This window comes from Stomoxys calcitrans, chromosome 3 (assembly GCF_963082655.1).
Source record: "Stomoxys calcitrans chromosome 3, idStoCalc2.1, whole genome shotgun sequence".
Lineage (NCBI taxonomy): Eukaryota > Metazoa > Arthropoda > Insecta > Diptera > Muscidae > Stomoxys > Stomoxys calcitrans.
This window is the reverse complement of record NC_081554.1, coordinates 6,096,871-6,110,850: the sequence shown is the minus strand read 5'-3', so window position 1 is coordinate 6,110,850 and position 13,980 is coordinate 6,096,871. Positions and strand designations below refer to the sequence as shown.

The 13,980-nt window shown below is 36.3% G+C and overlaps 1 protein-coding gene across 1 annotated transcript in view; it reads left to right on the top strand.

The window, feature by feature from the left end:
- Positions 1 to 678: 678 nt before the first annotated feature.
- LOC106080808 (ets DNA-binding protein pokkuri) overlaps positions 679 to 13,980 on the top strand; it is an 80,761-nt gene continuing 67,459 nt past the window's right edge. Inside the window, exon 1 of the mRNA XM_013242372.2 lies at positions 679 to 2,090. The gene's annotated coding sequence lies outside the window, so the exon portion shown is untranslated. The remainder of the gene's footprint in view (positions 2,091 to 13,980) is intronic.

Sequence of the window (13,980 nt, the reverse complement as noted above, 5' to 3'; positions counted from 1 at the left end):
GCTGTAGAAGAGCCCTCTCTGCACAGGTTCTCACAGTTCGGTTACAGTTAAATTGTTTGATAATCGCAAAGCAAATAGAAACTCATATGGAGGGTTTTTAATGTTTGTTGTTGCTCGACAAGAAATGTCAATTCTTAAGACTCGGGATTTTTTGGTTTTTGACAGATAACGATAAAGTTTTAACAAACAATAACAAAAAGAGCACCTCTCCATGAAGTAAAAACAAAAGTTAAGCTCTTGTGCATTTCCAGCAAAGCAAAGTGTACCTACCTCGTCTCCGTCATTCAAGTGCGCCGCTAAGTTTATTTTTAAGTTTCAACGATTAAAAGCGGAAGACAAAGGCGAAGCGGCATAGACGAGGGCAAACGCTAAGGAAAAAATATTCAAAAGAAAACCAGCTACAGCAGAATTGTTTTTGAAAAGTTTCCATTTCTATGGAATATAAATAATAAGCGGAAATACCAAAGTTACAACGGACAGCCACGAGAAATAATAACAACAAAAACAACAATAGCCGAACAAAGAGGGCGAACAGCAAACAAACAAAAACTTGCACAGCAAAAGGGCATTTACAAGTGCAAAGAGCACACAAAGTGTAAAGGAAAACGAGGAAAGAAGGAACAAAAAACCACGACAAAAACAAGAAATCTCTAAGAAAAATTGAGCACAGCAAAACAAAAGCAAGCAAGAAGAAGAATAAGAACAACAACAACAACAAATAATCTACAGACGGAAGTAAGTTTACTCAACAAAAAGAAGAAAAACACAGCAGCAATCGAACGAGCGGCGGCAGCAGCAGCAACAGAAATACAACATTACGACAGCAGCAACACCGCATGCACCATCATATCCACCACGGCAATCAACTGAATCGTAGAAGTGTGGGGACAAAAACAGCAGGCCATATGTGATTCACACATATTCACTCACTCACTCACTTGATTGTGGGGCAAAAGAAAAGTGCATTAAGTGGAAAGAATTTAATAATAAAACCAACAAGAACGTCGTGACAACAACAAAAAGGAACACAATTTGTTTAAAAAAAGAAAAAGAGAAATAATTGAAGTCTCTCAATTTCGTGGCTCTTCTTCTACGCTCAATCAAAACTGCAATACACTGCACTCATATGAAGAGTAGAAGTACTCTCTTGCTCTCTTAAAGATTGCTGAGCCGCAGCAGCTGGCACAGAAGTGTACAAAAAGAGGAATTCAAATTGCTGAGTGGCCAAAATCACACAAAAACAAAACGTAAAAAAAAATTGCAAAATTTTGAAATACTTGACTCCCCAACCGGCAGTTGATTTTGCAGTTTTCGAAACAAATCTAAGCCGGAACTTTCTTCTCTCGCTGGTTCGCGCGCCTTCCCCGCTGCCTAGCGTACAGCAACAAATCGTCAAACACAGCACAAAGTCAGCGTAAGCGTAAACGCAAGTTAAAAGAAGAAGCAAAAGAAAATAAGCCCACCTTTGGTAGTGGAGAGAAGTTATGTGGTAGTCAGTCTCCCCCTTTAATTCCATAGAAAGGTAGGCGATTTTTTCTTGCCTTCTTGCCTTTTTTTCGCTTGTTTCTACTTGACTTGTGGGTTGTTGTTTTTGTTGCTGCTTTACAAGGAATAACAACAAACAAAACGAAATCCCAGCAGCAGTCACATTTGTAGCGTTAAAAGCTCTTGCCACTGCCATTGATTGCATTGCTCGGCACTGCATTAATTTCTGCTGAATTGGATTGGATAGGCGCAACGTAAGTGAGAGTCTGTTAACGTGTGCGTGTGTGTCATATGTTCTTTGTACATCATAATAATTTTGCTACGTATATCCGCTTCCGCATTGTGAGTGTTGTTGGTTGGCTTCATTCTAGCGAAAGAAAAAAAATAGAATAGAAAAATATACCCCCAAGACAAGGGAACAGTGCAAAAGCCAGAATACTGGATAGGCCAACGTACAAAATTACACACCAAGGAGAATTCACACACACACACAACACTTGTTGTCCTTCCCCCTCACCAAAGGCTAGGGAGCGAACCAGAAGACAACTTACAACAATAAGAAAGAAGTTCAAATTACAAAACTGCGTCGATAGTAAACAGTATTGGTAAGTTGGTTTTAAAAACTTTATTGAAATACTATTATCGCAACTGTTTTTTAGCTTGGAATGACTGGAAGAGTTTTTTAGTCAAACGATTACATTTTTTATTACAGTGTAAAACAGTATCCAAAGTTGGCCGTGCCGAACTTTGGATACTCATCATATCTTTTGCAAGTTTTGTCGAAATCAATCGAAAAATGGGCCCTTTAGGTTCCGAAATTTATTCGAAAGAAATTATGTGTACAAAATTATGGCCCGATCTCGACCATAAAGGGAGGGGGTGTCAATTGAAACAAAAAACCGTTCTGTTTCACAATTTGTATTTGTATAAACGTATAATAAATACACCTCTTATGTGTCGAACGTCTTACATCGGGAGATTAGTCTATATGACAGCTATATCCAAAGTATTTTCCGATTTTGACATTACTAGGCAGTAATGGATCTCGATGGCGATGTATCTGATACAAGTCAATATTCCGAATTTTAACGAAAGAGAGTAAAAAAATGGGGCTTTTAATCAGCTCATGATCTTAAGCAGGGGGAAAGGTATATTTGGTCCGATCTTGACTGTTCCCTATTTCAGCAGAAGATCAGTCTTTAACCAGTTATTTCCAAAAGTTCTCAGATCTCGGCCATATCAGGTTAGAATCTATAGGAGTCCAATTCAACTCGCCAACCTAAATCGGATGAATATGGGGCATTTATGGGCCCATAATAACATAAACCAGTAAAGCGGTCTATATGGCTTCTATATCTAAATGTGGTCCAGTCTCGAATAGCAAATCTTTCGAGGTTTCTAATCAACAAATCACTGAAGCATATTTCTGCAAAATCAGGTATTAAGTGGGTCCAAGCTCTAGAATCGGGAGCTATATCCACATATGCTCCAATCTGGAGCCTAATCTACTGGAGTATTGGGGGTCTAATACAACTCAAATTTCATTGAAATCGAATAAAATTAAAAATTTTATTGAAATCGAATAAAAATACACCTTTATGAGCTATAAAGGGGCTATATCAAGAAATAGTCCCATATGGTCCCTCATCAAATTTATCCAGCCTATAGGTAAATTAAACTGTAAAATGTATACGCTCAATATCTTTATTCTTGCATTATTACCACAGACAGGCGGATGCTCATGGTTTGATAGATTTCCAATTTTACGATTATCAAGAATATACAGTAAGCGCCAAAATAAAGACTACAAAGCATTTGCTTTAAAATAGTACTTATTTCAGCCTTGTAATTTACGATTTATACAAAATACTAATACTGATAATATCCCAAAATGGCATGTGAGCCGATCGGCACAATATGTGATTGATTTTTGTGAGTAGAGTACGAATCTGGAAGTATTGTCAGAATATGGCATTAACCTTTAATATTGAGTGTCTGGGGGCCGTCTTAACCTCACCGTTTTTAGACCGATCAGGACAATATTAAAGACAAGTGACAATTATTTGGGACCAATGCACAAATCTGGAATTCACATTTAAGATCAAATATACAACCGTTCAGAAAATCCCGTATGGGATATATAGCCCGATTACAATAATATGGGACCTAGGTTAGGTTGAAAAGAGAGTGCGGATATTAATCCGCCACAAGCCACTATAGACATACACGGGATGACAATGAGCACGCACGGGTCGGAACTCTAAGCCCCGATTTGTGTGGTATTCATAGTCATCATCATATTGCCTTAGCTGATAGGCGATTTCTGCTTTTTTGAGTTTCCTTCGTCTGATTCTTCGAAATCACCATTTGTCTCGTACTCTTCGCTTTGCTTAGCCATATGTACTATGCCATCATATACAATAGCGCAGGATATAGCATAACCATCGACCTCCATCTACTTTAAGAGGTCGTTAATTGAACATCCAGTCGTTATTACAATGTTTGATGTGAGACAGCAGTTTGTTCCAAACATTATGTTAAACTTGTGGTGTTACATTGTCCCAAGATATAGAAGCTGTCTTGATATTCAAAGATTTGGCGAAATCATGTCTGTTTTCAGACAACAACCAACAGTTTTTGGATGATTAATTTGCGTTGATTGAAGTTTCGGATTGTCCCTTGAACAATAGGCTGAATTAAGCATGTGGAAGAAATGTAACCAAAATTTTTTCATATATCACTGCTTACATATATCTAGAAGCAAAAGCACTTTGCATTCCTTATCAAAACAAATATTTTGTAGAATTTCCAGATGCATATTTGAAAATTATTTTCTTCTTTTGTATTAAATCATATTTTTCTGATAAAAAACCAACGGAGATGTGTATTTACTGTGATCTTTATTAAGTTCTAATTTTTCCTGTATTGAAGAACGTTACGTTCTCTTTCTTTTGTAGTTGGAGCTTTTTTCGAACAAACACCTTGACCGGTTAACTTTCAATTACAGACTGAATATGATTCGATACTCAACTTTAACTCAAAATAGAGAGGGGAATTTAAGAATTTTACATCACAATATGTGAGTGGTGCACGAATAAAAGAGAACATTTTTGAAGCACGGATAATATAGGTAAACAATGGTTAATAGAGTTAAAAATCCAAAAACACAGCATGCCGGTGAGCACCGAATAATCGAGGCTCAACTGTAAATACTTTTTGAAAAAATAAAAATAACGGTTAAATTTTGATCAGACCTGGTATATGAACGAGCCACATGTATACATAGTTTTAGGAGCCCACCTTCTGAATTAACTACTTGACCCCCCCTAGAATCTTTATTAGTCAAAATAATTCAGAAATAAACTTAACAGGGCGTATGTAAATAAACCTATTTCGAAGCTACATAAAGTATTTTGAATACCGGTGTAATGCTTTAAAGTAATCTAGAATACTTATAGTGAACCCAAGGTAAGACCCTTCCTTACAAACCACATTTTTCTTGTCTTTTATTGAAAAAATAGTAATCCATCAATTTTTTTTTCAAGAAAAGAAATATTTTAATGATTTAACGATGACATCATGACATGGCTCATCACATGAACAATTACAAAATTACTTCATTATATAATGGAAATACATACTCCCACATATCGACATTTAAATAATACACAAACTTTTTATACAATCTTTTGTATAAAACTCATTCTCATGAAATTAACAGATGCGGATGTGACCTACTTAAATAAAATGGAAATTTATTGTCAAGCATTAATTTTTTGCGAAATATTTTTTTTGTTAATTTTCTTTTAATAATAAAAAGAATAAATCTGCAATAAATCAAGTGTTTCCATTGTGACATAAAGAAATTCATCGTAGTACAGCAATTAAATGATTTGAGTTATTTTAAGCTTGGTATAATCTTAATAAACAGAAAATTGTTTAATTATAAATCGATATTCAATAACCTGATCAAATTTATATATGATTGTTATTACATATTTTTCTCAGTCCTAAGACAAAACTAAAATAACAAGTAGAGCTGGTTCAAAGCCAATCTAATCATAAATACATTAGTATAATAAAATAAAAAGAAGAACAAGTTGACATCCTTAATGCCAAGAACTGTCAAAATTTCAAAAAATGGTATGTTGGCTGATCGTCAGGATTCACTCAATAAGGTTGTGTCAAGCAATCAGCCTATATACAAATATTTTAATTTTTTACAGTACACTCAAAAAAAAATCAAACCTCAGCGGTTTCATAAGCAGATAGAGCGGGTTTACTAAATTCTTCAATTCAAATTTCTGGATTTTTGAATTTATCATTTTTTACTTCGGGCGCTGTTTTCTTTGTTTTGATTTTGATTTTGAAAAAAGTATGCTTAATGTGGGCGTAAAAAAAGAATTTGAAAATTGATTGGGGATGTCGCATTGTTCTATTTTTAGATTCATTCTTTGTTTACGGTTTCTCCTATTTGTGTCATTTTTAATCGGCTCATTATGACATAATTAATGTTAATGGGACCTTTACAATTTCTGTTTTGTTAACTATATAACTTGGAAGGACTGTTGGTTTGTTTGAACCTTGATATTCAAGAAATGTAGTACTTACGCAAAATGCATTCATTCTTCTCCTATTTGTTTCTTTTTTAATCTGCACATTTTGACATTCTAAATGTTCATGGGGTCTTTCCACTTTCTGTTTTCGGCAAGTGACCTAACATTCTATTATTTACCCATGGCTGATCACTGACACAAACTTGTAAAGTGAATCCAGTATAAAGGCATCAGTTTGGTATAAACATTGCCAGCTCTGAATTCCTCTAAATGCGACTATAGTGGAAACTAATAAGAAAAATAATTATATTTTACATTTTGTAAATAAACATAAATTTTATGAAATAGAAGCCAAATTTTTTTCTGCTTTAAAACTCAAGGTTTCAAACAGATTCCAAGAATTTCTGTAAACAATCCTGGCAATGGCTAGCAAATGAATACTTGTGAAATTTTTCTGAGAATTCAAATCAAATCATTTTCATCATTGCCAATTCTCAATTGTTCATATCCAATGAACCAAAATGATTATTTCCAAGAAATATGGGCAGAGAATTAGCCCTGTATTGTTATTGTTTGCCAATTACGTAATGCGAGTAACAAGGAAATCGTAAAAAGAAATAAATATCCGGAAATAGATTCTATCCATCCCCCGGTTCTTTCTAAGTGAGCTGCCAAAGTGCCAAACATTATTGTAGCTTGTCATGGGCAACATGGGGGAGAATATTTCCACAACATTGTGATTATAATTATGTTGGAGTCAATGGCTATGATGATGAAGATATCATATGGTTTCCACATAACTGTTGTTTATAAAAGTAAAAGAAGAAGAAGAACAAGAAATCACCAACATAGGAAGCACAGATTACAACACAAATTTTTTGTTATGCTTGTTCTTCCTTCTTTTGCTGCTTCTTAAGTTGTTGCTGCCTCCAAAGTGGCAAGAGTGGAGCACCGAAATGTATTCATCCATACAATTGTAGCTGCTATGGCCTAGGCTACCTTCTCTGTTGGTATGTAAGCACGCCGCACACCGACCACATGCTTTGCAATGCCAGCCATTCAGCCTATATCTAACAACACATTTCACTTTACTCTGAACACGCTATAACTCTTCCTCGTTACAACTATCAGAGTTGCCATTTGCCAAGAGTTCATGCCCAAAATTATGGGCAAAACAAGTCCTTTACCTAGGCGATAGGCAGTCATCAACGATTTCGGAAATCTTAGGCTGTGCCCATCGCCGATTCTATACCTTCAACTTGTTTATACACATTTTTCGGCTCATGAAAAAAAAAACAACAAAAAAACATTTATGCAGCTCTTGTTATTCTCTACCCTAGCTCAAAAACATTGTACGAAATTAGGTTATAACAGCACAAATTGTTGACATTTTTCACAGAGCATAAATTTTAATAATAAATTTCGACGACTTGCAATCAATGCTCGTAAGTAAGTTTCTCCATGATGAAATGGCAGATTATACTGAACACTTTTCACTTTCAGAGATGACGTTTGGACACAATTATCAACCAGTGCTGCCAACCCAAAAATCTGAAGATAACCCTCTAGTAAAAATCTGCCTTCGAGAACAGCAATTTTTTGAGGATCAGCATTGGAAAATGCTTTACTCATGTAACGAGTACGTGTCTCGCCTTATTATGGACTGCGTTTTTATCAACGGTACGAGTTAAAAACCTACCATGTGCCACTCCATTGGATTAATTCCACCTCGGAACGGCTTTCGCATTACTTTGAGGTGGACCCCATATCATCATCTTCGTTGTGTCTGCGTCAATACCTACACCGCTGGGTCCAGGTCCATTTTCTTTCGCGCAGTACTTGTTCGGCGTATCTCATCACCGCCCCCAAGTTTTTCTCTTGCCTCGTCTTTCGATCTAACGCTCTAAGTTGATGAATGTGTGTTCTAAATCGTCTGCAACTCCCGAATGAAGATTTGGAAGCCCGAAAAAAACACCGAGGACCAACCTAAATGGCTACTTCGCACATCATCTCGTTAACATCTCAGCTCTAACTATTCAAAATTTCAAAGACATATCTCTACCCTTTCTCAAACTGCAGATTTTTTACGTGTGCTTACTGCGTTCATGTCAGGGTCTGAATTGGGGCACCAACTCTCCATTTTTAGGTAGTATCTGGTTATTTAAACACATGGTTAGGGACGTGGACTTTTGTGTGAAATTACACAGGGTGCAGGAGAGTAGATATGGGCGATTGAATATGCGTTTCCCCTATCATTTTCTCATCTTTCCTCTTATCTTCTCTAAGTGAAATCTGGGGACTAACATTTTTCATATCAATGACTGCTGTCCGATACAAGTTTAAGTCTAATGATAAAGTACTTCCGAATAGAGCTGGCAAAATATCGATGGCACTATCGATATTTAATTTTTTGGCCGATTGATATTTTTCCGATGGATACTATCGCAAAAGTCAATTTTTTTGCAAAACAAAACAAAAATAAGCAATCCGACATCCTATTAGGCTAACATTTTATACAATGATTTCTCTCATGAATTTCAACAGACTTTATTTACCTTGGTTTTATTTGGTCTATGTATTGACATTGCTTCTATATAAATCGATCTCTGATTTTTACTTCCCATTTTCGTTTGAAATATAGGTGATGGGAAATTAACGATAGTATCGATATTTATTATTAAAACTATCGATAGTTTGCCAGCTCGACCTCCGAATCGAAACGGCTTGCCGTAGAGCGACACCACTTTAGTTGAAAAGTTTAGTCGGCTGATTACCTAAGTTAACTACCTCATAGGTGTCGCCAGAAAAATAATCACTGCTGGTAATTCTTCTAATGTTGTCGCCGGGATTTCCAGGCGTTTAGCGCCAAAGGCGGACACGCTAGCCTCTGGTAGCCTAAAAAGTATTCAACCTTAAAAGGCTGTATCTTCTCCCCATCAGTGCTGGTTACTGGTACAAGAGATGTTCTGCCGACTATTTCCTCCTCATCTATATAAATTAATAGAACGCATCCCAGCTTTCAGTGAAATGTTCAGACACGAGAACTTCGAGTCATACCTCCTCAGTCCTAGATACGAGACTTTCTCCCCGAAAAACTAGGACGAAGGCAACTCTGCAACACGCGATCATATTTGTGCAGTCATCCATGTAAGTGTAAATCTGCAAAATCTTCGCACAGGGATAAACTGACTAATTCTGTAGCATGGTCAACGATGTTCATAAGTCAACCATTCCCGCCCAGTTCGTTGCCAACCCCATTCACTACTACACACTGATGTCCCGGAAACCAACATAACCAGAAAGCCCTACTCATGACTGGAAGATAGTTTTACATCTTCCCACAATTATCAAACTTGCATGATTCCATGGCAGAGCCTTCAGCTTACCTGTCTGTCCGCGTAGATTGTGTCTGTCTGAGTGGACAGTCACTTTTGACTTCCCTTCTCTGTATTTTCCCCGATTTCTATGGATATTGTTGAATAAAATTTCTTAGCTTAATGAAAAGCGGTTTCCTATTTAAGTCAGTGTTCAGAAGTTGTGGCAGGTTTGATGTTCTTACGAACCATTGCTTTTTTGCATTCCACAAAAGTAATGCACTGACTATTCTCTCATAGGCAACCCTAGCAACTACGATAAAATACGAAATATACAATCGATTTACCTTAACTCTCAGAGTATTTTTGTCTACTCACAGAGAAATCACCTTTTAAAGCGCAAATAAACATACAATGGACTACATAGGAATCAACATTTAACAGCAAAATATGAATACCGAGGAATACTCCTCAGACGTACAATGAAATCTTATCTGTAGAATTGTGTGAAGTGAAATATGTGTGTACCTGGTGTGTTGTGCTATGTGTGTATGAGTATTGCTTGCGACTAAAACTAGCAACAGTTCCTGCTTCTGGTTTGTTTTGAGTTAGGGGCGGGGGAGGTTGGTGTAGTCGGACCAACCGCGTCATACTCATGCCTAATAGTGGCTAGTCCACAGACAGAGTGTCTGTCGTTGGGTCGGTTGTATGCTGAATAGACGGACTAAGCGACTGACACCACCACACACACACCACTCTTTCTCTCATTGACTTGCTCAGCTAAGCAGCTGTTTCGAGAGATGGCACGACTCACTCACGTTTCTGTGAATGTGTGCGGGGCAATAGCACTTCTCTCTAAGGTAACAGGAAGAGATAACAACGCACCTGATCTTGTTACTCTTAACACATTCGACAAGTCATATACATACATACTTCGCTTATAGATTGCCTATTAGAACACTTTGGCTACACCATGCGTCCCACCCCACCCCTTTTCATTAACTTTGTTTTATTAGAAATACTTTTTATCCCCTCGGCCACCGACTACTGCCCCTAGAAAAGTTTAGGTCCATTTGAAGCGGAGCCACCGGCCACCGCAGTCAATAATGCATGAACATTCTTACGGAAAGCAATTTGAGTAGCCAGTATTTGTGGTTTCCTAAACAATTAGCAGCAAACTGCCCAAGAAATTTTGCAGGCAACAGCAATCAAGCAAACTTTAGCTACACTGAAAAAAAAGTGATGTAATGAAATTTAGAGACAAAATTTGTCTTCAGATAATGACATTTTCTCTAAAACAATATTTCTACAAAATTTTGGCAAAAGAAAAAATTTTTATGTAATTTTCGTTAAAGAAAAAATGTTTAAATTTTTATGAAATATTCTCTAAAGAAAAAACTTTTATGAAATTTTCTCTAAAGACAAAATTTCTATGAAATTTTCTCTAAAGACAAAATTTCTATGAAATTTTCTCTAAAGACAAAATTTCTATGAAATTTTCTCTAAAGACAAAATTTCTATGAAATTTTCTCTAAAGACAAAATTTCTATGAAATTTTCTCTAAAGACAAAATTTCTATGAAATTTTCTCTAAAGACAAAATTTCTATGAAATTTTCTCTAAAGACAAAATTTCTATGAAATTTTCTCTAAAGACAAAATTTCTATGAAATTTTCTCTAAAGACAAAATTTCTATGAAATTTTCTCTAAAGACAAAATTTCTATGAAATTTTCTCTAAAGACAAAATTTCTATGAAATTTTCTCTAAAGACAAAATTTCTATGAAATTTTCTCTAAAGACAAAATTTCTATGAAATTTTCTCTAAAGACAAAATTTCTATGAAATTTTCTCTAAAGACAAAATTTCTATGAAATTTTCTCTAAAGACAAAATTTCTATGAAATTTTCTCTAAAGACAAAATTTCTATGAAATTTTCTCTAAAGACAAAATATCTATGAAATTTTCTCTAAGGACAAAATTTCTATGAAATTTTCTCTAAAGACAAAATTTCTATGAAATGTTCTCCAAAGACAAAAATTTCTATGCCACCGTAGCGCAGAGTTTAGCATGTCCACCTATGACGCTGAACGCCTGGGTTCGAATCTTGACGACATCATCAGAAAAAAATTTTCAGCGGTGGTTTCCCCTCCTAATGCTGGCAACATTTATGAGGTACTATGCCATGTAAAACTTCTCTCCAAAGAGGTGTCGCACTGCGGCACGCCGTCCGGAGTCGGCTATAAAAAGGAGGCTCCTTATTATTGAGTTTAAAATTGATATGTGAGAAGTTTGCCCAGGTTCCTTAGTGGAATGCTCATGGGCAAAATTTGCATTTTGCTAAATTTCTATAAAATTTTCTCTAAAGACAAAATTTCAATGAAATTTTCACTAAAAACAAAATTTTATTGAAATTTTCTACAATCACAAAATTGAAAAAAAAATTCTGAACACAAAATTGTTATGAATTTTTTCTAGAAACAAAATATCAATATAATTTTCTCTTAAGTCAAAATTTAAATGATATTGATAACTCTTTTTTATCTTCACGATTCATAAAGGACTTATTTAATCATTTAAAACCGAGATGCACTCTCATAACAAAATGTCCATCTCCGATATAGGCATCAGTAAAAAATAAAAGAATTGTGCATAACAGCCTACAGAGTAAGAGAGAGAGAGAGAGAGAAAGAGAGCACATTCCTTTACCTGTTTGATTAAAATCTGCTCTATGCTAATAAAATTAATTGCTAATATTTTTTAGTGTATTTCACTGTATATCAAATGCTGTGTCATAACCCTACCCTCCCAAAAGAATTTTGTATATGACGATGGTGAGATGTTCTCTTCCTGATCCAAAACATTGTGATTTGATCTAACGATACACAGAGCGAACCAGCCATTGAACGATTGTTATAATTACGGAAACGCTGCTGACAGACTTCTGCTGGCGTTATTCTCACTGCTACAGCAGCAAAGCTGAGGTTGCTGACAATGTTCAAAGTTTAAGGGGAAGAGAGGAAAATCTTTATGTCTTCCTATTTGTGGTTGCTTTCTTTAGTAACATTTATTAATATATTCTCTCAGAATAAGACAGTGGATGATAATGATGATGAATGAAAAGGCAGATGATGATGATGATGATGATGTTATGATGAGTGCTGCTGTAGAAGGGGTAACGAGGAGTCTACAACAGACACTAACGAATGGTTATGGTATGGCTGTTTCTGCTGCTGCTACTGTTGTTGATTGCCGCCTTTGCTAATTTTCGTTCTACTAAAACTCGCCCTCCTTTGAGTTGTACTTTTCCGGGAGGGTCGTGGTCGGTTTGGTGGGTTGCTTTGAGACATTGGCGGTGGAGACGTTTGTCTCTGTATCATTCGCATTTTAAGGTGAGCCCGCGTGTAAGAGAGAGAGAGTGAGAGGGGGTTGCACACGACTATTACGCGCGGTGTGAGCACAAATGTACAAAGTGAAATATACCCAACAACAAAAGAGCAAACGTTAAGTAAATACAAAAACAAACGCGAAATTCACTTCCGCATTGCTCCACAAAGGCAGGCAGGCAGGCAGGCAGTCAAGAAAGACAACAACGACGACGACAGAAAAAAAGAAAACAATAAAATATATTGGTCGATATGTACAATAATACTTGTTGCTGTTGCTGGTGGTGCTGTTTCTGTTGCTGATGCCGCCGAAACAAAAACAACAACAAAAATTTACAGAAGAGAACACGGCAGTATTTTTGGTTTGTGTACAAAAAAAAAAACTAGGCAGGAGGGTGTTCGTGTCGATGGTATGGTGGGATACATGCGGCGGAGGTGTGTCTCTGTTTGTATTGTGGTATAGGAAGCATACCTTAAGAAAGATATTAACAAATCCCATGCCATGCCATACCATGCCGTTCGATGTTATGACAATAAAACCACTAACAACTCATATGTATTGCATTATTTATTAACATATGACACATGACACGCCAGACTTTAGCGCCATTCTCCGGGCTCTCTTCTCGTCATTACAATGGCAATGCCGATCGAAAAATTAAAAAAGAGATATATTTTGTTAATCGATTAAAACAATTAATCATCGATTAATGATTAGAAAATGAAAGTAAAACAACAATCGTTTTGGCACCGAAGAAACATACGCACAATGTAACCGATTGGAAACGCAAAATCAGCAATGACTACTTTATGAAAATAAAAAATAATGCGATGCAAACCATTTTATCATAAGTGTTTGGTTTAAGATCAAACCAGTAAAAACGTGCCACGTTCGGCCGGGCCGAATATCGGGAACCCACCACGGATTCAATTTTTACCAAATCATGCTAAAATTTAAGCTGAAAATAGGGGTCGGAGAAGACTAATCGGGAGACCGGACCAATCACTACGTGCGAAATGTCAGCTAATCGGACAACAATTGCGCCTTCCAGGGGCTGAATTGTCAAATCCGATTATGAAAATGGTAGTGTGATCGAATTGACAGTGCGAGGGTCGTGGGTTCGATTACCATTATAGGCATGGTCTTCCGCTACATATGGTATCACAATGAATTTAAATTGCCTAGGTGAGTCTGTTTAGAAAATAGACGGAACTCTAACCTTATATAACATAAATAAAGGT